This window comes from Nycticebus coucang, chromosome 2, assembly GCF_027406575.1.
Source record: "Nycticebus coucang isolate mNycCou1 chromosome 2, mNycCou1.pri, whole genome shotgun sequence".
Lineage (NCBI taxonomy): Eukaryota > Metazoa > Chordata > Mammalia > Primates > Lorisidae > Nycticebus > Nycticebus coucang.
The window spans coordinates 183,959,956-183,987,930 of record NC_069781.1 but is presented as its reverse complement, the minus strand read 5'-3'; the positions used below and the strand labels follow the sequence as shown (position 1 = coordinate 183,987,930).

The 27,975-nt window shown below is 57.1% G+C and overlaps 1 protein-coding gene and 1 long non-coding RNA gene across 7 annotated transcripts in view; one reads left to right on the top strand and one right to left on the bottom strand.

Moving 5' to 3' along the window:
- Window positions 1-993: 993 nt before the first annotated feature.
- LOC128571800 (uncharacterized) lies at window positions 994-7,250 on the bottom strand. 2 transcript variants are annotated; one of them, XR_008375978.1, is made up of 3 exons: window positions 6,916-7,250; window positions 6,186-6,376; window positions 994-1,207 (listed from the first exon to the last, which is right to left on the bottom strand). It is a non-coding gene; the product is annotated as an uncharacterized LOC128571800 (long non-coding RNA). The 2 variants fall into 2 exon arrangements; XR_008375980.1 differs by lacking the exon at window positions 994-1,207 and adding an exon at window positions 5,345-5,707.
- An 8,407-nt stretch (window positions 7,251-15,657) lies between these two features.
- The window catches only part of CBFA2T3 (CBFA2/RUNX1 partner transcriptional co-repressor 3), a 70,243-nt gene continuing 57,925 nt past the window's right edge, over window positions 15,658-27,975 (top strand). For 4 of the 5 annotated variants that reach the window (XM_053555181.1, XM_053555204.1, XM_053555210.1 and 1 more), the window contains exon 1: window positions 15,658-15,917. The gene's annotated coding sequence lies outside the window, so the exon portion shown is untranslated. The remainder of the gene's footprint in view (window positions 15,918-27,975) is intronic. The other variant, XM_053555240.1, reaches the window with a different exon arrangement.

Here is a 27,975-nt window from a genome sequence, read left to right as displayed (position 1 = left end):
GAGGTGTGCAGGGAGGTGGTTCACACACTCTTGCATTGCCCTGGGTGCCCCACCTGTGTCCAGCCTCTGGTCTGTCTTGGGCTCCTCCAGCCGCCCAGCTGGCTCTCTGTCCTGCCCACCTCAGCCCTCCACCCAGGTCTGCAGAAATTAGTCCCTCTGCCTGGTCATCCATCCTGCCCTCCCACTCACGAGCAGTCTGGATCCCCATTGCCACCCCACCCCCATCCTGCCCTCCCACCCACCTGTGTGTAAACCTTGAGCCTCAGGAAAGCATCCCCTTTGCCCAAAGTGCCCTGGTCAGCTGCTGCAACCAGGCCCTGTGCTTGCTCTGGTCAGCAGCAGGAGAGGAAGTGGCCCCAATGCTGCCCCGTGGTGCTGCCCCAAGTGAGAGGTGGGATGAGGAGGAAGCCACATATGCCCCTGGAGAGGAGGGCTCAAGAGATGCAGGGCAGCTCGTGCAAAGTCCCCGAGCAGAACAAGCCTGGCTCTGCAAACAGACAAGCAAACAGAGACCAAGAAAGGAGGCCTGGGGCCCTGGGGGCTTGGGCTGGGACTAAAGGAGGTGGGAGCACCAAGGGTCGGGGCAGGAGAGCTCTGGCTGGCTCAGGTGCAGCAGGATTCTTTGAGCAGCTCTCACGTGGGCCACACCCTTGCTTTCCCTTCCACATGGTAATAAACTTGTTGGTGTGAGCGTGTGTTTAGTGCTTGTCCTTGACAGCTGGACCCACCACTCAACGAGAGAAAGAACTCAGGACTAGGAAGGGTGAGGGCCAAGCCCGAGGCCAAGGCCATGCTCAGTAGATTCTTTGAGGCTGCCCTGATTGCAGGGAAAACTTCCCTGGGCACCATGACCCCATGGGGTCCTGTCCTGGACCCTCCACTGGTGTCAGGAAACTTCACCACCAAGTGAAGCTTTCCCCAGAGACAAAGGCCAAGCAGAAGGCTGGAGGGAAGGAATCTGATGAAGTGTCAAGCTATTGTCAGCGACATAAACCTGTATTTTCCGTTGCCTTTGAACGCCTGCAGGCGGATTAATAGGTCTGGTAATAGCAGCCCGTCTGAGTTTGCTCTATCGGGAAAGCCAGTTGGTCGCGTCTGAACACTGGCGGCTGGGATTGAAGACATGGCCTTATCTTGCCCATGCAGGCACTGGCCCTTATCAGCCTCTCCTGGCTGCACAGCTGTGTCTTCAAGGGCTGGTGATGCTCTGTAATCAGAAGACAAAAAGTTGCTGCCTTGATATTTCCATTTTTATCTTTTATTTACTTCATTTCAATGTCTTTCAGGGAATGTTTTCTTTGCAACAAGGCGAGGCTGCTGGTTGCCACCTCTTTCTTCAGCCCTTGCCCATGGGCCGCTGGAGACCAGGTGGGGGTCTGAGCTCCCCCCACCCCTTCCCACCCCCAAACCCTCTCCCCAGCTACCCCATCTCCCCCTTCTCCTGCCTCTGCTCACCAGCTGCTTCAGGCTGCCCCTGCCCAGGCTGTTGCTTCCCAGATGATTCTCCCTGTTCCCCACCCTGCCTCTCCTCACCCCTTATCCCACCAAAAGCCCCCCCATTTCAACACGATGCCCTGATGGTGGTGCCTGGGCATAGTGGGGGCCGAGCCCAGCATGCATGACTCATCTTGTCCCCAGGGCAACCTGCCCCATTGGAAGGGAGATGCTTTATCGTCCCTTCACAGATGAGGAAACCAAGGCTCTCAGAAGTTATCAGCCATAACCACCTTGTTCCTGGCTGGCAACTCCTGGAAGAAGGAGGAACAAGGGCTGCAGAGACGGTGAGCATGACCCAGCCCATGGTATGTCCTTTGTCCTGCAGGGCTAGAGCTGAGAGGGTGCCCAGCTGACATTTGGTCCCCTCCTGTCTGTGAGGTGGGAGGGTTCAGCTCGCAGAAAGGGCCTGACCCTGCCCTGACAAGACTCCCTCCTAACCTGTGTCCCTGAAGGTAGACACACCCTCCTCTTCCCTGGAGCTGCCTGGGGTCCTCCCTCTGCAGAGCCAGAGGCCCCTGGGAGCCCCCTAGCTTCCTGGTCTAGCATGGTCAGTACCCTCAAAAGATGTGTCCATGTCCTAAATCCCAGAACCCCAGACTGTGATCTTATTCAGAAAACAGTCTTTTCAGGTGATATAAGTGATGGATTCTGAAATGAAATCATCCTGGGGGGTCCTAAACCCTCTGACAAGTGTCCTCAGCAGAGAAGGGGGAGGATTCAGCACAGGGAAGATGCCTCCACGGGGAGGATTCAGCACAGGGAAGATGCCTCCACGGGGAGGATTCAGCACAGGGATGGGGCTGAGCTGGAGCACTTGGGCCACAACCAAGGGCCACAGGCCCCTGGAAGGGGCAAGAGGGACCCGCCCCCGGGGTTCCAAGGAGCACAGGCCTGCCCACACCTTGATTCGGACCTCTGCCTCCAGGCTTTGAGAGGACACGTTCCCGTGCTCTGGCCCTGGTGTGCCTACTTTGCTGCTGCAGCCCCAGGACACTCACAAGGCACTACCTGGCTGCAGGCCACTCATGCACAGGTAGCAGAGACCCTGAGCCCCTGCCCTCCCTGTGTTGCCCACTCTCTCCTCTCCAAACAGTGAGCCTCCCAGCCGGCCTCACACCCCTCTCTGCCCGCACTCTCCAGGCTGTGAGGCTGCATACTGGCCTGGTCAGCCCTGCCTGCACCTCCAAACTCCCCTGGCCATGGGCTGCAGCCATGCTGGCTCTGAACACCAAGGCCAGTTCCTACCCGGGCCACCTCCCTCATGTCTCTGCTCTGACGCCAGCTCCATGGCACGGATCCCCCTGCCTCCTTCTGGGGCACAGCAGGGAGGAGAGGGGCTGCTGCAGAATTAACCACATGCTGAAGCTGTAGACGGGAGGCCCAACAAACCCCATATCCATAAATATGCAGTATTACATATTATATATATAAATATATAGAGCAAACTCTAACCCGGCCCCCAGTACATTTCTCAAGACCTCTTGAGAACACGTTCCCTGTGCCACAGTTGCACCTAGTTGGATCTGAATAAACCTCTTTAAGCTATTTCACAAAGTTTAGTTTTTCAATGACAGAACCTTCCTGCACAGCCTCAGAAGGAACCTGGACTGGACTTCTAGTCCAGGGCCTTTGGAGACTCGTCCTCCAGCTGGGGTGCTGCCCTAACCAGGGAGGCCACATCCAGGGAGGCTGTGCCAAGGAGACAGAGCCCAGGGAGGTTGTGCCCAGGGAGGCCACGCCCAAGGAGGCTGTGCCCAGGGAGGCCATGTCCATGGAGGCTGTGTCCAGGAGGCCATGTCTAGGGAGACCATGCCCAGGGAGGCCGTGCCTAGGGAGGCTGTGCCCAGGGAGGCCATGTCCAGGGAGGCTGTGCCCAGGGAGGTCATGTCCAGGGAGGCTGTGCCCAGGGAAGCTCTCTATGTGCACCTAGATGTATAGAACAGCATGAAGAGAAAACACACCTGATTTTTCCACTCACATGGTTCCTGGATTCTTGTCAGCTTTCCACTCCAAGTGATTCTCCCACCTCTACAGACAAGTGCCCTGCAATCTACCCTACTGCTAACACCCCTTGGAGCAGCACAGACCCACAGGGTACCAGGCTCCATCCCACAAAATGTCCCTACTCCAGACACCAGCTGGCTCTAAAACACTGACCCACAACACCCCTCATTATCCTTGGGCTCGATAACAGGCTGAGGCAGATGGCTCACAGAACTCCAGGAAACACATCACAGTTATCATCAGGTGGTCTCAGGGGGAAGCCTGGGGTTCCCAGCACAGGAGCTCTGTCCCCGTGGAGCTGGGTATATCACCCCCCAGTGTGCAGACATGCTGTGCCCAGTCTGGAAGCTCCCAGGCTGGTCTTTCAGGGGTTTATGCGGACAGCTCATCATGGAGCAGGAGAACTGGCTCAGCCTTCAGTCCCCTCCCCTTCCTGGAGGACGAGGTGGGGCTGGAGGGTCCCCACTCCTAATCCTGGCTGGGGCTTTCTGGTGGCCAGCCCTGTGCAGGAGCCCAGCCCATGTGTCTATCCCCAGGAAGGTCCACAGGATTCGGACAGACACCAGATAGATTTCTTATGACTCAGAGGATGGATCGATAGAGAGTTGATGTCCGTGAAGGAACATCATGTGGGGTGGACACAGGAACAAGAGATACTATGAGCAGTGTGGGGCAGAGCTTAGGAGAGGAGGAAGCAATGTCACCTCCAGGCCCAGCCACGCTGGCAGGACCCAGCACTGCAACTAGGGACACCCAGAGCGATGGCAAACACTGATGGGAACAAAGAACTGTAATGGGAGTGGAAAGAGAGGCCACCTCCAGCCTGCGGTGGCAGAGGACGCCCTGCGACTTCTGTTCTGCCTGAGGTGCTTCACAATTAAAAAATTAAAGGAGGCTTGGTGCCCATAGCACAACATAGAGGTTATGGCATCAGCCGCATACACCGAGGCTGGTGGGTTCGAACCTGGCCCGGACCAGCTAAACGACAACAACGGCGACAAAAAAACAGCCGAGTGTTGTGATGGGAGCCTCTCGTCCCAGCTACCTTGGAGGCTGAGGCAAGAGAATCGCTTAAGCCCAAGAGTTTGAGGTCGCTGTGAGCTGTGACGCCACAGCACCCTACCCAGGGTGACATAGTGAGATTCTGTCTCAAAAAAAAAAAAAAAATTAAAGGAATGAGAAAATAAATAAAATAGGAGCTTCACCACTGGGGAGGAGAGGAACAGGTGGAGGGGGTAATCAGTGGGCCCTCACCCATTGTGCATATCGCAAGGATACATGTCAAATATATTAATAGTAGAGTATAAATGTCTAAACACAACAATTAAATAAGTGAGGTGAATGATATGTTAACCAGTTTGATGTAAACATTCCAAATTGTATATTAAATCAGCACATTGTATCCTATAAATGCAGTAATGTGCACAGTTATGATCTAATAAAAAAATAAATAAAGGGTGGCACCTGTGGCTCAACAGAGTAGGGCGCCAGCCCCATATGCTGGAGGTGGTGGGTTCAAACCCAGCCCCAGCTAAAAAAAAAAAACTGCAAAAAATAAATAAATAAAATAAATAATTAAATAAGGTGGTGTTTAATTTCAAAAAAAAAAAAGAAAAAGGAGAAGAAGAAGCTGCCTCACCACTGTTAAGTGTAAGGAGTGCTTCTCTGCTCAATGACTAAATGTGGACACACAGGTTTTACAGATCTGCACACACAAACAACATGTATACACACACGTATTTAAATAACGTGTCCATGTTATGCACAGAAAATGCAAGTGTGTGAATATCAGGTGGGAATATTAAATGTATTTCTCATAAATTTTACTCAAACAGGCTTGAAGACCTCAGATCTTGGCAAATATCAACAAAAACAGCAGGAAAATCAGTTTCTTCTAACTCCCATTTGACAAGTTAGCAAACTGAGGCTTCCTGTGAGATTGAGAGCAGCCAGGATCCTGCAGGGGGATGCAAGGGGAGCCTGAGACCCCCCACCCCCATGGGGTAAGGAAGAGCCCTGACCACAGCCTGGGGTTGCTGGGGTGGGAGCTGCCAGGAGGAGCAGCTCAGGGTCCAGTGGGGCTCCACCTCTCAGCCACGTGGTGGGGGAACTGGCGAGGGTGCCCAGTGCATGGAAGTGGCACTGGATTCAGACTTAGCTCTGCCTCTTCCTGCCTGGGAGACCTTGACCTGTAGGTCTTCCTTGTCTGACAAGAGAAGAAAAGAACAAAGAAAAGGGGGACAGCTCCTGTGGCTCAAGGAGTAGGGCGCCGGCCCCATATGCGGGAGGTGGCAAATTCAAACCCGGCCCTGGCCAAAACTGAAAAAAAAAGAGAAAAGAAAAGAAAAGGCCTTCCTTGATAAGGCAGCCCACCATCTCATGCCACATTAAAAGGACAAGAGCGAGGGAGGGTGGACGGGGTGGGCAGGTACCCCTAGGCTCTGCCCTGGCTGAGCACAGGTCTCCCCAGCTGTCCTGTAAGGGTTGAGCCCTCCCAGCACCAGTGATCTCAGGCCATGGGACCTGGCTCCTTCCCCAAAGCCAGCCCCATCCTGGGACCACCCTGGGCTGTCCCTGGAGCTGAGCAGGTACTGGCCACAGGGAAGCCAGCAGTGCAGGTGTCAGGGGTGGGGGGGCTCTACTGGGGGTCATCAACTCCAGGGGCCTCAGTTTTCTCATCTTACCAATACCCTGTTCTTGCTTCAACTCTGTCCAGATTGTAGCTCCTCCATGGCCCTGACGCGGCCTGGGGACAGCCCAGATCTTAGCCTCCTCTGCCGTGTCCTCACACGCTTTCTTCCATTTCTCTTCACCTCTTGAAGTAAGAGCAGCAAAGATGCTCATTACATAAAGTTAACACCCCTCAGCGTGAATCCTAGAGCAAGAAACAAACATATCTGTCTGAGCAGAAACCTGGCAGAGGAGGGCACAGCCGCAGCAGAGGGGATACTGTGCTAAGGCCCTGGGGTGCCCAGGCCTGCCTTGCCCAGGCAGGGCTCCAAGGAGGGGCTTGGGCAAAGAAGTCCAGCTGGCCTGGGGGCCCCACCTCCAGCTGGTGGGCAAGGTTGCTGTGGTTCCGCCCCAGGACACTCCTTCAGGTTGTGCTCCTTGGGGAAGGAGCGAGCCCCTTCCGGAAGCTCCTGCGGCCAAGAGAGACCCAGGAACAGGGCAGCAGGTGCCACTTCTAACAGCCCTGACTGGCTGCTAGCGCCACAGAGCCCAGAGCACATCTGTGCTCGTCAGTTGGCAGACAGATGGGCCTTGGCTTAATATTTTTGGATTCGGTTAGACTAGGGGCTGATGAGAACCATACAGTCACAGGTGTGAGAGCAAAGCCAGCTCCAGGCAGCAGGGTGAGAGGAAGTCGCCTAGGGCAGCAGAGATAATCGGGTGCCCCTGGGGTGGGGTTCTCACCTTATACCCTAGGGCTGGCTGTGGACTTTGAGAGGAGTCCCTGTAAGGTGCCTGCAAAGTTTGTTCTGCAGTGAGGACGGCTGGGCCAGCCCCAGGAGATAAGTTCCAAGAGGTAGGGCAGGCTGGGCAGGGCTGGACAGCAGTGCTGGCCAGTCACCAGTAACTGCCGCTGGTGAGTAATCGTGTAACAGGCAGGAAGGCTCCTCCCGGCCCACTATCTGTTGGCCACCTTCAGGCCAGCAGGGGGAAGTTCCCCGGAACCGAGATAACGGTCCGGATGTGGGTGTGGATGTGTGCGGACTCTGGAGCTCCAACCAGAGATGATGACCCCAGATGCCTGCTGGGACAGCACCTTGGAGAGCCCTGAGCAAGCTGACCCAGCCAGCCAGTGGCCTCCAAAGCCTGGCCCCTGCCCCATGGCAGAGAACAGCTTGCCCCTCTCACAGCACCTACCAGATAGGGACCTGCCCCACAGGCCAGTGAAGCAGAGGGCTTTGCCAGCCGTGCATCTGTGACTCAGGGCAGGTCCCTATCTGATCCTGAGGTACCATCAAGACCCACTGTGCTTCAAGCATGTCCACACATCACAAACATGCACACACACACAGAGCCCGCCCGCATGTGATCAGCCGTGCACCTACCGCAGCCCTGTCAGGCTCTGGTTCACTTGCTCCCTCAGCAAACACACTCTGAGCATGTGCTATGTCTCAGGCACGGCTCCTATCAGTGGAGGATGTGGTGAAATAGGCAGATCTCTGCCTTCCATTAAAACAAACACCAGTACTGGGTGGAAAAATGAGCAACTAAAGCAGTGGTTCCTCGATCTTCCTAATGCCGTGATGTATTTTCATTGTTACAAAGGGGTCGCAACCCACAGGTTGAGAACTGCTAAACTAAAGGAATCAGGGTTGCTCCATTCTGAAAGTAAGAACTGAGATTTTTCAGAGCAGATAAATGAAAGCTCACTCTTCTGGCCACTGTGTGTGCACCAGGTGAAGGCCCCATTGCAGTAAGAGGGAACCAAGGACTCCCCAAGGTGTCTAGGCAGCTGCAGTCCCTGCCCCTAACCAGCACATGGCCAGCGGCCTGGTGGAGTCCAGCTGGCAGGAGGAAGGGGGCCAGCCCAGGGACAGGGAGAGTGTGTCAGAAACCCCACTGCGGCGCCCTGATGTGCCTTTGGCTGGAGACTCAGGCTGGGCTGTGCCCAGGAGCAGAGGGATGTACTTGCTCTGCAGGGCCTAGTGCTGCCTGCCCCAGTGCAAGGGCCTTTCTTCGTCTAGGCCCCAGCAGAGCTGCCCCTTTCACAATTCTAAGATGTCCACAGATAGACCACACCAGGAAGGACCCAGTGGGGATCTGCCGTTGTCCCTGAGTTGGACATGCGGCCCAGCATCGCCCCTGAACATAGCCTCCCAAGGCCAGGTGCCGAGTGCAGGATTGGGTTGGGGTGTCAGGCCCCTGCCCCAGCCTCAGCGAAGCACCCCCTCCTTCAGGCTCAGCCACCTCTGCATCCACCAGCACATCCCACAGGCACGGACCATGTGAGAACTTCCAGCTTCATTGGCTGCCAGGCACAGCCACGTGACCAGGTTAGCCACGTGAAAGGAGAGGTCTGCCCAGCAGCTCCTAGGGATGATTTCCTCTTTGGCTCCTTTTCCTCCTTCCTTGCATGCAGGGCTCAGAAGTCATGATGGCTGGAGTGGTAGCAGCCATTTTGGAATCAGGAGGCAAGACTCTAGAAGCCGAGAAGCCTTCACAGGGGTATGGCAGGGCAAAGGGTGGAAAGAGCTCAGACCCTGATGGCACTATTGGCTTGCTGCATATAATCCAGAACCCTGAAACCTCCTCTCAGCCCAGGAAGGTCTTTGTTTCTCCTTTGAAACTGGAGAAAGCCCAGCAGGCCCCTGGCTGAGCACCCTCCATGTGCCCTGTCTGGGCATACTGCACTGGGCCATCTCTGGGGTTTTTATCAGCTTGAATCAGCCATAAGTCCATGACTCTAGAGAGGAGACTGGGACTGGGGGGAGGTGGATATTGTGGGGGAGGGGTCTATACAGCACCATCAGGAAACTGAGCTCCAGGAGGTAAGCACAGAGGGGCTTCCTCACGGCCTCGAATGCCAACCTTCAGACTTAGCCTCTGTCTGATGGGTGAGGGGGGCCACTGAATGTTCTTGAGTGAGGACATTCTGCTGGTCCAGCCTGAGAACTGGCTCTGCTCCTGTCTCCTGGGGATCCTTCACGTCTCTTGGAGTCTGCCAGGGGAGCCTCTGTCTATATGGCAGAGGAGCCAGGAGGCTAAGTCTCCCCAAGTGGCAACCCTCCCACCCGCCCGACAACAGTCACATGACAGGCCATCTGTTTACCACATGGGGTTACAGGTGAGCACCTGGTCTTCTCCCAACCTGGGCTGGAGCCAAAGTAAGGAAGAGAAACATAAAAGGGGCTGCGAGGGCCGCACACCCACCATGGCTGGCACTGTGCCTAAGCCCCTCCTCACATGTACTTATCTCATCCCATGGTGAGGCTGGGGAAGATCGGGTAGCAGCCGTTGGAGGCTGGCAAGACCCAGGCCCGGGGCCCAGAGCCCAGGGGGCGCTGACCAGCCATGCAGAGCCTGTCAGTCCTGCAACCCCAGTCCACTCCCTCCCTGGGAAGGCAGCGCAGTCTGCAGCGGGCAGATGGGCTTCAGCAGGGAGTGCAGCAAGTGGGCCTCCTGTCCAGCTGCTCTCTAGGCTGGAAATATTTACATCCAAAAATGTCCCAGCTCAACATATTTTTGCCTGAAGCGAGCCTGGGAGTCTGTCCTCACCACCTGGGAGGCTGAAGCACGTGGTATATGTGTGGGGGGTCTTGCCTCCTGGGGGGTCTCATGAGAGAATTGGCAGCATCTCTGAGCCCTTGATGAGCTGGGACCCTCAGGCTCAGCCTCCAGGCCCTGGGCACGAGAACCAACGCAGCCCCAGGGTGCGCCTGCCCCGGGCCTTGGCACCGCTGGCTGGTTCACCTGAGGGCATGACCCAGAGTGGGCCCAAGATGCGCCCAGTCACACAGGCTCTCCTGCCGCCTCCCCCAAAGCCCTGACCTAAGCTCTTACAGAGTTTCTCAGCCCCCGTACCCCACAACGTGGGTTATATCATCTCATCCACTTTGCTGCCTGTCCCACACGTGGTGCCGTCAGGCCCATATGGGGGGCAGGGGGCAACGCCAGCACAGAGAACAGCACCCAGCCCTGTGGGGCCCAGGAAATGTGTGTGCAAGGAGCTGAGAATGCGGAAGAACAGTGCAGCCTGGTGCCAATCACCTCTGCATGGAATGGGGGCAGTTGCCCAAATGCTCAGCTCTGGCTCACTGTAAAGTGGGAGCCCCGGTGCCCACAGCCTCTCGCCCTGTGGCTGCTATAGAAAGGACAGACATGTCCTCCCAGTTCTGGAATCTAGAGCCTGAGACCACGGTGTTGCCCAAAAGTGCGAGAAGAGAACCCTGCCACGCACTGACTGTGTCTCCCCAAAATTTGTATGTGGAAGCCCTGATTGAGCCTTGGAATGTGGCTGACTATGTTTGGACCGGGGACCTTTAATTAGAAAATCAGGTCACTGGAGGCCATCGGGGGGGCCCCAGCCCAGCCTACCTGGTGTCCTTGTGAGAGGAGGAAAGTGGATGGGGAGAGATTCAGCCTGAGCGTGCAGAGACCAGGGACAGACACCACGAGAAGACACCAGTCATCAGCAGTAAGACAGACAGAGGCGTTGGAAGGAGCAAAACCTGCCAACACTTAGGTCTTGAACTTTGGCCCCAAGAACAGTGAGGAAATGTGGTTTTCTTGTTTACGTGGCCCCGTCTGGGCCTTTCTTGTGGCTGCAGAGCTAAGATGCTGTCCTCACCTCTTCCAGCTCCTGCCAACTCCAGAAATCTTTGTGTTCCAAGTATGACTCCAGTCTCTGCCTCTGTCTTCCAGAAAACCCTGACACCCCCAGACCATGGCCTCTCAGGGGCCCTGGCCACAGCCCAGAGCCCAGCCTGGGTCATCCTGGGCACCTGGCATGGATGGAGGCTCCCCTATGCCACCGTGCTTTGGGCCCATCTCTCACTCATGCTGTTGTAGCGCCAACTGATACATCCTGCTTCCCAGGCGGAGGCTCAATTGAGGAATGACCTCGCTGCATGCTGACTGAGATGGAGTGGGACAGGTGCTGCAGGCATGGAGGAGAGATGGACGCAGTTGTGTCAGTCGTCTGAGGGGTGACACAGAGCCAGGAGGCCTATGAGGCTCACAGGACACAGGGACACTATCACACACTGACCACCTCCTATCTGGAGGTGAGTTAGCAGAGAGCCCGCCCGCTATGAGTCCATGGCATCCTTGGAGAAGAAGGCTGCTACAGGAGTTTGAGTTTTAACAAGAAAGGCTTGAGTTGTAAAGAAAAATATAAGTACAGTTGGCCCTGGAACGACACGAGATTGAACAGCACAGGCCCACTGATAGGCGTGCACTTCCATCTGCCTCTGCCACTCTGAGACAGCGAGCCAGTTCCCCTCCTCGTCCTCCTCAGCCCCAGCATGAAGTTGAGGCAGAGAGCTTGGCAGTGACCCACTCGATGAACAGAGAATGTGTGCTCTCTTCCTGACGACGCGATGCCAGTTCCGGTTACCCAGCTTACTGCATTGCAAGGATTCCGAGTTTTCGACATATGACATCCCAAATGTGCTGATTGACAAAGTTACCAGCACGGCTTCCCGTCTACAGTAGCTCTTAGAAGTTAGCTTTTTGGGGGTCAAAAATTATGCTTGAATTTTCAATGAGAAGGGGGTCAGTGGCCCCTCATTCCTATGTTTCTTAAAGGTCACTTATAGGTCATGGTGGAGGCAGAGGGGTCTCCTCAGCTTAAAGTGAATTAGAACTATAGTCAACCCGATGAAGCTTGAAGCCATGAGGCTGAGCAAGAGAAGTAGGTTGCAGCCAGTCCATCCCTGATGCCCCACTTACATAAAGTCAAACTGCACATGAGCTTGGGGCAGTGGAGAAACCTCAGACACGCCACCTCCAAGGGGCCAGCACCCACTGGGAAGCTTTCCTCTTTACAAAAACCTGATGTTTTAAACTCTGCATGTTCTCCAAAGCTGAGTGGCTGGTGCGCAGGTGAGTGTTATGTTCTTCAAACCTGTATGTGTGTCTGAAAAAATGTTAATAGAAACCCAATTTGTAAAAAGCCATGAAGGGCTGGTGGAGGGGGCTCACATCTGTGATCCCAGCACTCCAGGAGGCCAAGACAGGAAGATTGCTGAGCCCAGGAATCGGAGGCTGCCATAAGCTGTGATGGCACCACTGCTCTCCAGCGTGGGTGACAAAGCTAGACCTTGTCTCAAATAAATAAATAAATAACAGTGAAAATAAAAGCCAACAATATTTTCAAGTTGGATACAGGCCAAATTTCTCTTCCAACCCAATTCCCGGGTCACTTCAGTGCAGCAATGTAACTGTTGGCCCAGTTGTGGTCATGCCCGCAGGACACAACAGGGCTCCCAACGCCAAGGCTCCCGGATCCTTCCCAATCCTTCTGTGTCCTGGGACATCCTTGATGCCTCTTCACCAGACCTGGCAGGGTCCTCCACGGCCCCTGAGCCCTACTGCTGCCTGAAATAGCCCCAGGTGGGAGGCCCACAGCCCTGGTTCTGGGTGGATGGTGTGCACCTGCCTTCCCTGAGAGTTCCGCCCATCAGATTGTTGGTGTCTTCACTGTGTGTCCATACACCTCGACTGGGCAGCTTCACCGGGCTGTGAGAGTGGAATATTCCAGAACATTCTAGAACGTTGGTAGAATCGCCTCCTCTTTCAAGCTGCTGCCAACACCAGGGCAGGATGGAGAGGAGAAAAAAGAACAAAAAGGAAAAAAAACACTTCTGTGTTCAAGGCAAGGGTGTTCTTCATCTTCACTTTTGCTCCTGGCCTTGTGGACTCAAAGGAAATGAAATTAGAGCCCAGGGCTGATGTGCAGGGACTGTTAGACCCCCAGGGTGGCCTCAGGCTGAGTCAGAGAGAAACCAGGAGCTCAGGCACCACCCTCCAGCTGCCCTCCAGCCACCCAGGCCTCCTGGAGGGGAAAGTGGCCTCAGGGAAGGGTTTTCCCCTGTGCAGTGGGAGCAGCACCCCAGGACCCTGAGGAGCCCCAGAGTTGGAGTGGTGCTGACCTGCCCCTCTTGATGCCTCTGGAGCTCTAGGGAGGAGCAGACAGACCCTCAGGGGGATTCTCCGCCTCAGGAAGGGGTCTGGCCTGGGTCCCACGACCCCAGTTCCAGCCCAGCACAACAGCCAGGGGACTTGCCCAGACCACTTGACCTCTCTGGGCAGCCCCGTCCCCAGCAGCCCCACAAGTCCAGGCTGCTCACAGCCCTCTCTTCTAGGGTTTGTGACTGAGGATGTCACCCTGTGGGCATCTCAACCTTCCTTTGTAGAGGGAGCTGCGGTGAGCTTTGCATGAAACCATTTTCCACTTATCCACCCACCTTCTCATCCACCCGCCCCCACCTTTCATCTCTCATCCGCCATCCACCCACCTTCTCATCCACCCGCCCCCACCTTCCATCCCTCATCCGCCATCCACCCACCTTCTGATCTACCTCCCCCACCTCTTACCCCTCACTCACTCACCATCCAAGAGGGTGACAGGGACTCCTACGTACGGGGAGAGAAGCTGAACATAAGAGCCCCCAGAGGAAGGGCCTTCTCACTCCCACACACATCATCTCTCCCATGGTCCCCCCAGCTCTCTGACCATCCTGCAGATCCCCAAAGCCTGGGGGTGAGCCCACCTTACTGCCCCTCTGCTTGGAATGCTCTTCCCACCTATGTGGGGGCAGCACCCCCAGCTGCCTCACAGCCACACCCCTCGGGGCTTATTGATTGCAGTCTGCCTCCCACAGCTCCCAAACAGCAGGAGGGCACTGTCTGGGGCACCATCTAGCCCAGGGTGGGCCCCAGTAGGTCTTTGTAGGAAGAAAGGAAGGGAGGGAGGAAAGGAGCAAAGAAAGTCCCCAGCCAGCTCCTCTGGGGGGCTGGGTGCTGGCCTCAGCAGCAGGGGTCCCTGGGGGGAGCAGCATCCCCTCCTGCAGCCCCGCCCTGCAGCCACTTCCTCCTGCTCCTTATCTCCCAGGCTGCCCAGCTCTCAAAGCCACAGCCAACGTCTGCTTCCCCCAGGCACCAACTGCCTGGCCTGGAGCAGCAAGCAGCCCCCACGCGGCCGCCCAGGGTTGGGGCAGCCCCTACTCCCATGTGAGGGCGACTTTCTCTTCTCGCCAATCCCACTTCTGTTAGACCCCTGATCAGACAACCAGGCAGAACAAGACACAGCGGAGCACAGGGCCTCATCTCGAAAGCGGAAGTGCCCCATCTGGGGGCTCAGGTGCAAGCCCCCGACATCTGCCTGCAGCCCCACCGGGTCCTATCCCTGCCTTCCAGGTGGGGGCTGTGCCTGTCACAGCCACCCCCTTCCCAACCCCGAGGCCGTCCCTGCAGGCACCGCAGCTAAGTAGACACAGCAACCACAATCACAGCCAGCCTGCCACAAAAGGCAGCTCAGTGGGCCGCCCTCCACTTTTGCTGCCCCCACCCCCAAACTGCCCCCAGAGATGGGCCACCCTGGTCACTGTGCTATATGGACAGAGGATTGCTGCCAGCCCTGCCCTGCAATGGGGTGGTCTCTGGGGTTCCCTGCCTTTTGGGGAGAAGCAGCCTCTGCTTATGCTGCAGCTACTGTGTGCAAGTGCACCCCCCAAATCACACCAACCACATTCAGGTGGTGCAGCTGCCTCTGACCATGGCAGGTTCTCAGGAAGGCACCATGGCCAAGGCCTGAGGGCACACGGTTGCCTGCCATGGAGCCACACTCCTGTCCTCTGACAACTGTCACTACCCTTTAGCAACTGGATTTTTTCCGACATCCTCACTCCCATCTTGCTGGGTGGCCAGTTGGGGGTCTAGGACACTCCCTCAGGATGTGAGTGGCCCCAGGAAGGCTCTGAGGTGGCCTCTGGAAAATTTCTGACTTGAGAAGCTGCCAACCCTGCCTTCAGCATAACCCAGACTGCTGGGCCGAGTGGCCAGGCAACCCCACTGCGGGCTTGGTCACTCAGGGAGGCCCTGGAAAGGGGGGAGTCCGAAAGCCCCCCCACCGAGATCCACGATCCCTAGACTCTGTGCATGAGACCAAGAACAGAGAGGGCTTCCTAGAGGGCTCCCTTCCTGGGAGGTACTTGGAGGACAGGTGGGGAGCCCAAATGAGCTGTGGACAGAGGGAGGGGGTGCAGGGCAGAGCTGTCAGAGCCACAGGACCTGGGCAGGTTGGCCTTGGGAGACCTGTGAACAAGGCCCAGTGGATGGGAGGCAGGTGGGGGCTCTGGACAAGGAAGGATGCTACCCTCAAGGCCAAGCTCCCCTGGCTGGCCATGCTATGGGGCACTGTGGGTGGGCTGTCACCAGGCTGCAGGAAGTTGTTGGAAAGTCCAACGGGAAGGGCCACAAATGAGGGCGGTGGTGCAGGCCAGATGGCTCCTGCTGGGGAAGTCGCAGGCGCAGCTGCAGGCCTGGCCTGCGCATTATCAGGGTGACACAGCTGGCTGCCTCTCCCGGCTGCAGGGAGCCCTCCCCCACCAACCCCCCACGTCCTTGTCACATGAGCCCCTGTGGTTCCCCCCCAGGACCAGCAGCTAGAAGGACTTGGTGCTTACTCGGGACAGAGATCCTGGCTCCAAGCACCTGCTGACTGGGCCCCTCTTCTCTCCCTTGAGACCCTAAGAAGTCAAGAGAGACACCCATGCATGAGGTCCATTCTGGCCCCACCTGAGCTCACGCTGGGCCCAGGTTGGCTGGCTTTACTCACAGTCCCAGAACCAAGGGACAGACAGCCACTCAGAGATTTCTGGATCCATCTATAACTTGTGCCCCAAGACCCCCCACCCTGGAGAGGAGGCTCCCTGCACGCCGGGGTCCCAGGAAGGGCAGCCCAGGTAAGAGGCCGGGGCCAGAACAAGGGGCCAAGGCGAGGGGCCAGGGCAGCTGGGGCAGGCGGCACCCCAGGATGCCAGGCACCTGCCTAGCTGTGTCAACTCACCTCAAGTATCAGCACAGCCCCTAACAGGGCACAGCCTGCACAGCTGGGGTGGGGGAGGGGACAGGTGCCAGCCAGGCATCCTGGCTCCACCCAGAGGCAGATGTTGGGGCTGGTGGGGCTGTTTGTGGGGCACAGACCTCGACAATGGTGGGAGTTAGGGCAGGGGTTGCACAGAGACCCTCCTCCCGGATGCACCCCAGGGGTGACACCTCACAGCAGGGTAGGAAAGGAAACTGAGACCAGAGGACAGGTTGCTGGCCCAGGGCCTTATGCATGAGTGATGGCCTAAGGCCCAGTCCCAGGCCTGGCCTGGGAAAGGATTTCTGTCCAGGCAGTGGCCCAGCCCCTGTGGCCACACTCCAACCAGCCTTTGGAACCTTTCAGAGCCCACAACCCACATCTCATGAGGTTCTCAGTGCTGCTGCCAGGCTCACAGTCCACCTGTGCCCTGACACTTATGTCCAGCCCTGGGGATGTCCCAGCAAGTGCTGGCGACTGCCTTGAGAGGCTGCTCCCTGCAACTGGCTGTGGACCAGGTAAGCTCAGGCCCCACCTACCTCAGTGATATCACTGCAGCTTCTCCTACATGTGGGTGATTCAGACACCCAGGCTGGACTCCTACAGCTGCAACCCCCGGGTCACCTGCACCATGTGCCCTTAGGCCAGCTGCTTCTTCACCTGGGCCTCAGTTTCCTCATGGGTCAGAGCATGGGGAGTGGCTTGTCGAGAATGGAAGGGAGGTGGAGGCAGCGAGGTGCGTACAAAACTGCAGCTTTGTTTGGATGGGTCGAGGGTCTGCCCTGGAAGGAGGGCAAGACAAGGAGATGGCTGGACATGCTGTGACCACACCCAAAGGCTGAGGACCAGGGGCACAGCAGAGGGTCTGGGTGGACCTGTGACACAGTGCACCTGCCACAGTACTGACCCCTGGCCACTTTGCCCACCCAAGGGAGCCCACAGGAGGCAAGATCAGTGGGCTAGGGGCTTTCTGGGGTGCAAAGTGCAGCCTGGAATGCTTTGGGGCCAGCCTTGGCTCTTAGAGGCTGGTGTCCCACGGAAACTTGCCTGAAGGTAACCCAGCCCCATTCTAGGGTGGCCACAGGGACACACATGGGCTCCAGGCCATAGGCCCTCTCAGCCTGCACCCCAGGGCCCCCAAAGAGGGACACATGTGGGGCCCTGTGGTGTTGGAAAGTGCCACCAGGGCAGCGCCAAGTAAGACCATGGATGCCGGGGGGGACCACAGAGGCTCTAGGCAGCTGGCCCCACCCACAGCTCTCAGACCCCCAGGTCTCTCAGGAATCCAGGGAAATATTTGAGGCCTGAAAACAAGTTAAGTGGCTTTAAACTACAAGAAGAAGGTAATTTTTTTAGAGCTGAAGCATAAGAGGCATTCTGCTTTCAGAACAAGCCTGGTTGGAGGCTGCATTGCTCCATGTATCATGGGAGTGTAGGATCAGTGTGAGGGCTGGAGGCAGGAAGGCCACAGGGCCTCTCCCTCCTGGGACCATCCGTCGTCGTTGTTGTGGGGACTAAGGTGTGGCCACCATGCTAAGGCTCAGAGTGCACCTGGCTCACTGCCTGGGGCAAGGACCCAAAGCCCTCGGCACTTCCCTCCTCAACTGCTGTCACTGACCCACGGTCAGCCAGAGGGGCCAGGAGGGAAGGCCTGTCTTAGAGGAGTGCCGGGGTCTCAGGCTTATATGGCACCTACATAAGGGGCCGAGACACTTGCACTGGCTTGTCCCACCTTCTGGTGAAGGAAGAGGTGGACTCCCCCAAGAAGCAGGGCAGGAGCTAGAGCTCCGCAGAGGGTGCAAGGTGCAGGGTGCAGGGACAGAGTTTGAGATCCACTCACAGAAGTGGCACCTGAAGAACTCAGGCCAATTGAACCATGGCTATTTGGTGCCACCTTGGAGGAATGTTGGGCCTGAAGGTAGATTTTGGCTTACTCGGCTGGGGGGCGCTGAGCATCCACTCAGGGGTCCCAGTATATCCATGCAGGTGGGCATGGTGGGGAGAGGCTGTAGCAGGCGCCATGGAGCCCTGTGCCCACCAAGCCCAGCCTGGGCCCTGGTTCTGAGCCTGAGGCCAGCAGGCTGACCCCATCACTGCGCAATTTATTCTCTAGGACATTGGTTTTCAACCTTCCTAATGCTGCGACCCTTTAAAACAGTTCCTCATGTTGTGGTGATCCCCAACCATAAAATTATTTTCGTTGCTATAAGTCTTAGGGTCCAGCACCGCCATGCGCCCTAGCAGCAGGTCAGAGGGAGGCTGCGGAGGAGAGGGGATGCCTGAAGACCTCCCACCAGTGCAGGGTGTCAGGCAGAGGAGGAGAGGTTGAGCATCTGAGCTACACTCCTCTCTCCAAATGAAGGACTAAGGGAGCCCCCAAGGGTTCTGCAAAGGGGAGAGATGGTGACCACTGACCCGCGTCCAAGCATACAGCACCGCCACAGTGGCCTCCAGGCTGCACCTCTCCTGTCCCTCCACCTGCAGGTGACTTTTGTGTATCTGCCCACACCCTGCAGGGCTCCTCCCTCCCTGTCCAGCCCTGGCACCTCAGACCTCCCGTCCTACCTCCCTTTCGTTGACCACCTGGTATCAGGAGTGAGGCCCGGGGCCTGCCAAGCCCTAAGTGGTATCTGTTACAGCCATTGACATTCCCAGGGGTCTGCTGGCTCTACTGGCCCAGCAGATCAGGGCTGGGACAGGGGAAGGTAGGCTCCAGCTGCCAGAAAGTCAGGTTGACTGTGGGCTGTTGAGTCCAGCTCCAGGTCAGGCGGAAGCTGTCTGAGATTCCCGCCACATCAGTCGGTCTTGGCAGGAAACCAGTGGCACCAGAATGGAAGGACAAACAGGACAGTAGCGTGTGGGCAGTTGATGAGGGATAACTGTAAAGGTCAGATAGAGGTCACCCCTGGCCTGAGGGATGAGGAGGAAGGAGAAACTGGGACAGGAGGTGGGAAGAGGATGGAGTGGGCCATCACAGGGGCAGGGCAGACTGACTTTGGCCTCCCTCCTACCATGCCCCCCTCATGCAAAGCAAGTGAAAGCTGGTTCCCCTCCCACACCCCTCTCTGCCACCAATAAACAGGGCTTCCTGCCCTGGGACACTCATCTTTCCCCACGACATCCCCATCCCACCAGAGGATGATACCAGACTTGTCCTCCCTTCCAGCAGGAAGATGGCACTGGCCTTGGAGGGCAGAACCCCAGGGCAGGGCAATAGCCAGGCCACAGGGTGCAATCTGGACCAGCTTCTTAGAGGAAGTGGTCCCTGGGGGCAGCTCACAGGGCAGCCAAGACTTTCACTTCTTGCACCAGGCTGGGGCTTTCCAGGGCTTTCTGGGGGTTTCGCTTCCTGACTGTAGTTGGCCAGGGAGGCACAGGTGGGAAGAGCAGCCCTGGGCAGGGGACCAGGACCCCCCTGTCCTCCAGTGCTTCTTGTGGGAGATGTCCGCAGGCCATGAGGCCTCACAGGAGCAGCAGGGGGAGGGGAATGGAGCTCCTCTCCTCAAGCCACTCATCTACTCTGTGGAACTCAGGCCGAAAGCCCATCAACTCCAAGTCTCTCCTACCAGAGGCTGGACCACAGCCAGGCCATTAAAATTCTCATCACTAAACCACCAAGTGTACATTCCACCCCCACCTCACCCAGGACGGCTGTTCAGGGAGGGGCAGTGACCCACGGTGGGGTCAGGATAGGGGCCCACTGCTGTCAGGGCCTACACTGTAGGGGCTAGGGAGCATGAGAGCTGCTCTCTGGATTCTAGACTCAATATCACAGCCACTGTCTCGGTAAGAGCTGAGGCCCAGAGCGGGGAGTGACCTGTCGGGGGTCACACACCAAGCAGGGCCAGGCCCAGATTCAGAACCTAGGGTGCTGGCCTCCTGGTCGGCATTGGGCCAGGTTCCAGGACAGGCAGGGGGCTGGAGGAGCCTCTGGGACTCATAGCAGGAGGCCGCAGGGGCTGTCAAGGAAGCAATTTTGTAGGAAGGAGGCCAGTGCAGAGAAGGGAGAGGATATGCCAGGAAAGGGGGGCAGAGACACTGGGGAAGCCCAGGTGCATTCACCCTGACCCACACTCCCAAAGGGGGCCAGGCCCTCTACTGCCCCACCTCCTACACAGCATTTCCAGGGCTGGTGAAGCGGTGGAAGAATGGAGCATTGCCTAGACGAAGGGGATACTGGAATAGAGGATGAGTCTTCCCCTTCCAGGGGGAGCCCCAGGAGACTACCAGGGCTTGACCCCTCTGTCCTATGGGCCCCCTGACCTGTGGGCAGAGGTAGGGTTCCCTCCTTTCCCTCCCCTCCTCAGCACCTACTTCAACTCAGGTGCTGGGGGCCCTATGCCCAGCTTCTCGCAGCCCTTGGACCCTGTTCAGAGACCCATGCTGCTCACACTCCAACTAGGCCGGTGCCCAGCAGGCTGCCATGCACGTGTCAGCTCGGCTCACAGCTGCTCTGGCAGGGAGGGTGTGAGGCACTGCCTGGGCTAAGCAATCCTCAGGGACAGGCAGGGGCCCTGAGTTATTTGTGCACCCAGAGCTGGGCCCCACTATGGGCAAGGGCAGGCAGCTGCCAGCTTCCAGGCCAGGGCAGGCATCTGAGGAGCCAGTGAGCCTGATGACGTGGGGACACAGGACAAGCCCCTGCAGTTGTCCAAGAACTCAGCCCCATGGCCCATCAGGGGAGAGACAGATGGGACAGGTAGTCCAGTGCAGCCTCTTCCCAGTGACCTTGCAAATGTGTCTGGTCAGCCTGGCTGTAATCAGGAAGACTGAGAATCTTGCCCAAGCTCACACAGAGAAGTGCTGGCACAGCAGGGGTGAACCCTGCTCCTCCTGGCTTGCAACTGTCCCCCAGGGAAGGAAGCAAGCTGAGGTGGAATCTCAGGAAAGGAATCTGGCCAGAGGGGCATGCCCAGCAGCCCACACTCTCAGCTGAGCCTTCCAGAACCAGCAGTGCGGCCTGCTTACACCACACCAGCCCACATAGGCGCTGCCTGAGGCTTCCATGGCCGGCACCTGGAACAAGCATGTCCTAAAGCCCAGCTGATGCCAAAGACCACAGCAGAGCAAAGTTGCATGGGACGGCGGCTATTCCTTTGGAACCTTTCAGGGAGTAGGCAACCCCTCACTCCGGGTCTGACCTCTCATTGAAGTATATTTACTTTGGACCACTGAACACCCAGTCTGTGCAACTGAAGGCTCCTGCTTGAGAGGAGGCAGTGGGAGCCGCTGCAGCCCTGCCACCTGTGGCTGGCAGCCCCAGGGAAGGCGCAAGGAGGGAGGTATAGGTGAACACGTGGCCGGACACCAGATCAGATGGCAGAAGCCAGGGCTACTGTGGGGGGTAGTGGGAGGAAGAGAATCGAAGCCACCAAGGCTGGTCTCACCCTCAGGCCAGCCCAGCTCCTTCCTGATTTGGCCTCCCAGCCCATGGAGAATGCTGGGTTGGACCAGGCCACAGTGCAGGTGAGGCCAGCACCTCTCTCACCCAAACACCTGTTTCCAGTGTGCAAAGTGGGATGACAGCCCCCAGGGAGACCAGAACCATTCTCGATGAGAAAAGCCCCCCAGCATGGCACCCTCACCCTGCTCCCACCCTGGGGACCTGGCTCCCTCAACCCTGGAAGACACCAGGCTTCCCACCCGGCCAAGGCCAGAAGAAGGGAGCTGTGGAGAAGCTGTGGAAAAGGATCTTGGGCTTTCTCTTTCCCTCCCAAACCACCCCCACTTCACAGACCCTGAGGAGGGGAGGGAGCGGGGCCTGTGCCTACCATCTGCTGCAGCCCCTGCTCCAGCTGCAACCAAATCCTGGGCCAGTCCAACCTGGCCAGGTTGTCCCCCCATAGGATGGAGGAACCTCACAGACAGGGATGGGCCTCAGGGCTTCCTCACCACCAATGTGCGAGGCCCCTGGAGCCCAGAGACAGAACAGGGAGCAGAGATGGAGGAGGTACCTTGGACTCTGCACCTTTGTCCAGCTCATTTCTGAGGGGCCCTTGAGGCTGGGTGTCATTCTCTAGTGGCCATCAAAGGCCATGGCTGCCCCCCACCCCCAGCCTCACGGCATTTATTAGACCCAGGGATGGGACACATATTCAGAGAGATGACTGGCAGGTGACAGAGCCTCCCTCCCCAGCCCTGGGCCAGGCTTCTTCCTTCACCACATCCCCCTGACACCTGCAGCTGCAGCAGGTGGGGGGCTGGGCTGGGTCTTCAGCTGGGGTTTCCTCATCTGTAAGGCAAGGGGCCGTCCCCACCTGGGGGCCTCTCCAGTGGGGATTGCCACTGGGGCCTCCAGGGCAAATAGCCCAGTAGGCAGGGGAGCTTGGAGGGACAGCTTCCTGTCAAAAACCAAAACTGCCAGGTGCTTCCCTCCCGCCCCCACAACCAGAGCCAGCTGGAACAGATAGCCTGCAGCTCAGATGGCCTCCTAGTCATCCCCAGCCACTGGCCAACACCTGTGTCCACTCCAACTCAGCTTCTCACCATGGCATGGCCTCACTAGGCCTTGGTCTCACCAAGAGAAATGGGGCCCCTCACCAAAGCTCTGGGTCCCCATGGGGTTTCTAGGCTCTGGGGCAGCTGGTCCCAACTCAGCCACAGTGACCCATAAAACACACAGGATTTCAAAGTTCGTGCAAAAACAGGGCTGCAGAGCACCTTCCTAATTTTTAAATTGAATGTGTAAAAATGCTAACGTTTCAGATGGCTCCCGGGCAGAACCTGGAGGCAAAGCTGCAGGACAGACCATTTCCCTTCGTAGCAGGGGACAAGCTGTGTGACTGTGCTGTGTCTAGTCTCTCGCTCTGTCTTTGCAGCTGGCCGAAAGAGAATTCAAACACTCCAGAAACGTGGAGGCTAACGGGTTAGCATGTTGTGTCTCCTTCAGACCTTGGGTCTTCCTTCCCTCTTCTTCCTAAAACCAAAGTGTTGTAGGTTTAGTGCCCCCCGCCCCCCGAGACAGCTGCACCTGGGGGTGGGTGGGATGGGGTCAGCAGAGGGATCTTAGCCCAGTTCCTCAACCCTGGACCCCCATCTCAGTCCCTCGTCTGTAAAATGGAACGATCTCAGGCCCATGGCCTCTGATGACACAGGTGCACAGGCCCACGCTGAGAGCCATAGCTGGGCTCCAGCCAATGGCTTCCTGCTTTCTCCCTATTTTCCTCAAACACTGTGTGTTGTAACGTGTCACAAGCAAGGCATGGGACTCTGTGTATCCCTTTGCAAGTTGCTCTTTTCTCTCAGAGCCGTCAAGCTTTATTGTGTGGCTGGTTCATGTCCAGGCCACGTGGTACTTCAGGGTGGACGTGTCTGCGGGTCATTTCTCACCTTCCCTGTTGGCAGACTAGACTGTGTCAATTTCCCCTAGTCCTTCATCCTCCTGTACTACTAGGGACACCAGGTGCACCCTAGCCTTCCCCCTGGACAGTGGCTGGGGATCCCATTGTCCTGCTCCCTCCAAGAGGTGGGGAGGTTGGTCTTTGAAGAGACAGGAAATCAGGTCTGACTTTAGCCTGCAGCCCCAAGCAAGGCAGGGCTGGAACACTAGAGACTCCAGGGAACCCTCCTTCCCAGCCTTGAGAAAGGCTTTTTGTCCTATTCAGGTTTCCAGCCACAGCACGTGTGTCTCTGAAGGTCATGAATAATCATCATGCCTGGAGGATTCCTTGTCTGTGGAAATGAGGACAGGATGGAGGGGGGGGCCCGATTGGCTCCTGGGCACTGTACCTGGTCCACCTTGGGCTGGCCTGGCCCATCCTTATCTTAGCAAGGGATCCTCAGAGATCCCACCCCAGGAGGGTGAGGGAGGAGGCGTGGCTGCACTGAGCAGATGGGAGAGGGGCTGGGGCCTGTGGACATGTGGCCCCCACCTCTGGCTCTTTCTGTGGGGGGTACACACAGCAGCTGTCCCCCCAGCCCTATCTCCAGCCATTCTCCTGCCCATGGCCAGCTCTCTGCTATGAAGCAACTCAGCTAAGACTGTTTTGGGAAGACCTTTGGTGTGTGACTCAGGTGGCAGAAAGTCCTGGGATGAGCCCAGAGAACAACCTAGGAAACCCCGCGCAGCTTGGAGCGGCCAGTGGAGTTGCCCCAGCCTCTCCTTGAAGGCAGAGGAGGAGATAGGCTGCTTTCCGTGACCTCAGGGGCTGCCCCAGGGGAATTTTGCACCTGCCTCACTCCTCTGCTGGTGGCTGGGTCCTGCCTGCCCCTCCCATGTCAGCCTTTAGCAGCAGGAAGGAACTGGGCACAGCCAGTGGCCAATGCAGGGAACGCCAGGTCCTATTCTGGAAGCCCAAGGTTTTGTGGGGCAGCCCGTGAAGTGGCGTGTGAGGTGTGTGTTCAGATGCTGCCCTACACGCTCTGCCCTGTAGGGACTCAGCCTTCTTGGCCTGAAAAGAGGTTGCAGAGGTGGGACTCGGGACCGAGGTGGGCACCCTTGGCAATTGCCTTCTACCCCAAGGACTGGACACAGGGGCCTCAGCAGTGGCCTGGGGCAGGCTGACTCAATTCATCATGAAGGTGTGTTTTCCAGGGCATGGGAGGTCTCACCTGCGCTTGGCATCAAGTTTTATGAAAATTCTGAACCTGTGGGTTGCACCACTGCAGCTGGAAAATTTCCTAGAAATGGTGCCTCAAAAACCAACTGGCAGGGCTGATCCTCTCCAGAAACCAGCCCTCTCAGAATAGCGACCACTACCCTGCTGTGAATTCCAGCTGGGGGAGGACACGAGGGTGGGCAGATGAGAGAGTAAAAGTTGAAAACGATTCTCAGACAAACATAAGAAGCATGTGTTGGAGAAGTGCTTTACTCATTGACAAGGGGCCAGCAGGCTGCCTGGGGACTCAGAGGAGGGCGCAGGAGAGTAGCGAGTCCTAGAGGAGGAAGGTGGGTAAACGACTCAACAAAGACAGCCTTTCCCACAGAACAGAAACAGTTTGCAGCTTTCCGCATCCTGAAAGTTAGCACCTAACTTTAGAAGCTGGGACCCAGTCAGCCGTGAACAAAAAGCCAAGAAAGGCATGTCTAGCCACACCAGGAGGACACGAGCTCACCCCTTGCTTTCTGAGGCTCTGGGGGTAGCCATTTCCCAGCAGGACGAAAGCAGGTGCTATGGCTTTGTGCCTTGGGTCAGACTCATGCCAGATGACAGCAGCTCAGGAAGGGCGAAGACAGAGTGGACCCCAGGCCCAGCGTCTGCACAACAGTCTGGAAGTGCAGGACCGACACAAGATTCCTTGAAGCTGTCCTGCTCCAGGACTCCAGAAAGTCTCCTACATGTGCCCCCCCGATTGCAGGGGCCAGGCCTGGGAGCTCGGAAGGTTCTGTTCTCTCTTCTTTCTGAGGACACACCACAAGCCACCAGCCCCCGGGTCACAGCAAGGAGATGCAGGCTTGGGGAGGTGAGGACCCAGCCCTGCCCCTTGCCTGCTCCCTTGCCACCTGATCATCTGGGATTCCCCAGGAGGGCTGGGGCTACAGAAAGCAGCTCCCGTCCTGGGCTTGCCTGTTCATTTCTCTGTCTGGCACACAGAAGGTGCCCAGAAACATCAGCTGATAGAGGAAATCTGAGAGAAAAGTGGAGCTGGCAGAGCCCAGTGCCACAGCACGTGAGCCCTGAGAACCAGAAAAAAAGGCTACATGTGGCCCCGTTTATATGAAATGTCCAGAATACGTTAATCTGTGGGGACAGAAAGTAGACGGATGTCACCAGGGACTGGGGGGCAGAGAGGGAGAGTGATTGACAGCAGGGATGGGTTTCCTTTTGGGGTGAGAAACTGTCGAGTTAGATGGAGGCCATGGTGGCACAACATCATGAATATACGAAACACCACTGGATTCAGCACACTTCAGAATAGTTAAAATGGTAAAGTGGATGTGTTCTCCCTCAAGCCTGGGCCGCACACACCCTCTGATCTGCCATGGGTACAGCCCCAGCCTCCAGTGGCCCCAGCTGCACCTGTGCCCCCTCCCAGGGTCCAGGGAGAAGTGGTGCTGGTCGTGCAGCTCCTGAATGCTTATCTCCCCACTGCAAACCACAAAGGGGCTGCGTACCATGTCCTCCTGGAGGCCCCTGCACAGTCGGGTAAGCGAAGCTTCTCAGAGCACAGTGTGGGCTCCCTCTGGACGGACCTGGGAGGTTGAGTCCATGCCCAGAAACTGCAGACCTGTTATCCCAGGGTGAGGGCGCAGAGCAGAGAGGCTGCACCAGGGTTCTCCCTCCCGTGTGAACATCAGGCAACTTCCCTGCCTCTGTGCTGATGGCCACAACACTGGGGGAGAAGGTGCCGGCAGAGGGCCCGTTGAGTATCGCTCCCTGAAACACTCTGGGAGAACACAACGTCTGTTTTCAGACCTATCAACAAGATCTTTGGAGTCCAGGCCCCCCAATTGTCCTTGGGGTGCAGACGGCCTGTGTCCTGAGCCCCTTTTCAGGAGTGTGGCTAAGGGGTCACAGCATTCAGCATCCTTCACAACCAGCACTCCCGATGGCCACAGCAAAGGCTGTGAAGTGCAAAGCCTGCTCCAGGCCCCAGCCAGCACATCTCACAGTATTCGTGGAAAACCATCATTCCCCCCAGTTCGTTGATGGCTGCTACTTTTGTAAAAGTTGCAAAGTAAGAGAAGGCAATCTAAATGTCTAGCACTCAGCATCAAGTTTCCTTGGGGACCATCCCTCCCAGCTCCTCCTACTGCACCCTCCCCTGTGTAGTCTCTGCCGCAGCCTCCCCATGGTGGCCCCTCTGCTTCCACTTGGACCTGTCTGTCTTCGTGGCCCACAGGGGGTCACAGTGCCCACTGTGTGACTATCATATCCAGTACTGAGCACAACGTGGTGCACGATTCAGCTGTTCAATCAATGGAAACAGCCACGGGCCTTCCCAACTTCATTCTGCCCACATGTGTGGGGTTCACCTCGAGTTCTGGGCCTGTAGTGGTGCCCAGCACAGTGTAACCCAGCTTTCTATCGTTTGGCAGCCCGGAGTGCAAAGAGAGCAACCTTCCTGTGGGGGGCCTATGGGGCCTACACTCAAACCCTCCCCAACCCCTTGAGCCCCAGAAGGCCACTTCATTGGTCAGATTTCAATACCTCATTTGCATGAAAGGGGAGGCAGCACAGGGGGCGACAGGACAAGCTGATTGGTGGGTTTTGGATATCTAATTTACATTGAAATGGCCCAATCAAATTCTTAGCACCGCCTTTCCTACCCTATAAAAGCAACAGTACCTAAAGCGGTTACAGGAAATTAAGTTTGGGTTCTTTCTATGGTAGAAACCTGCAGGACTTTCCCTCACTCAGGCCTCTATGTACCGCCTGTGCAATGGGAGTGACACCTCTCCAGAGGGCTTTGCTATCTAGGAGGTGATGCCCAGGGACTCCGGGAACTTGAGTTTTCTACACCCAGACCCTTTCCTTCCTCCACTGCTACCCGCACCTTGCCTGGCTTCACTGTGACGCCCCCAAAGGAGTTTCCCTCCCAGAGGAAGTTCCCTTTCTCAATGACCACATCGCCCTCAACTTCTGCCTGAGAGTTTCAGGCTCTGGGAGTTATTTTAGGTCTCTTCCTCCACGGCTGGTGCCAGATCCCTTCCCCTTGGGATGGCTTGGCACCATCTGTGAGACCCAACACCTGACCTGTCTTCCCACGGTGGCGTCCGTGCAACTGCCTGCACACGCCCCAGCCTGTGCCTCCCGCGGCTGCCCAGGCTCCCCTGCCGCTCTGTGGTCTGTTTCGGCTTTGGAACAGGCTTGTTGAGATGCGACTTACATCCCACAACTCAACAGTCTTCAGGGCAAAACCAATGGCCCTTAGCCGTCACCCATCACCCTGACTAGTTCTAGAACACCTTCATCACCCTGTGGTTACTGGCGGCCAGTGCCCAGGTCTCTCAGCCCCTGGCAGAAACTAGCCTGCTGTCTGCCCCTGTGGACGTC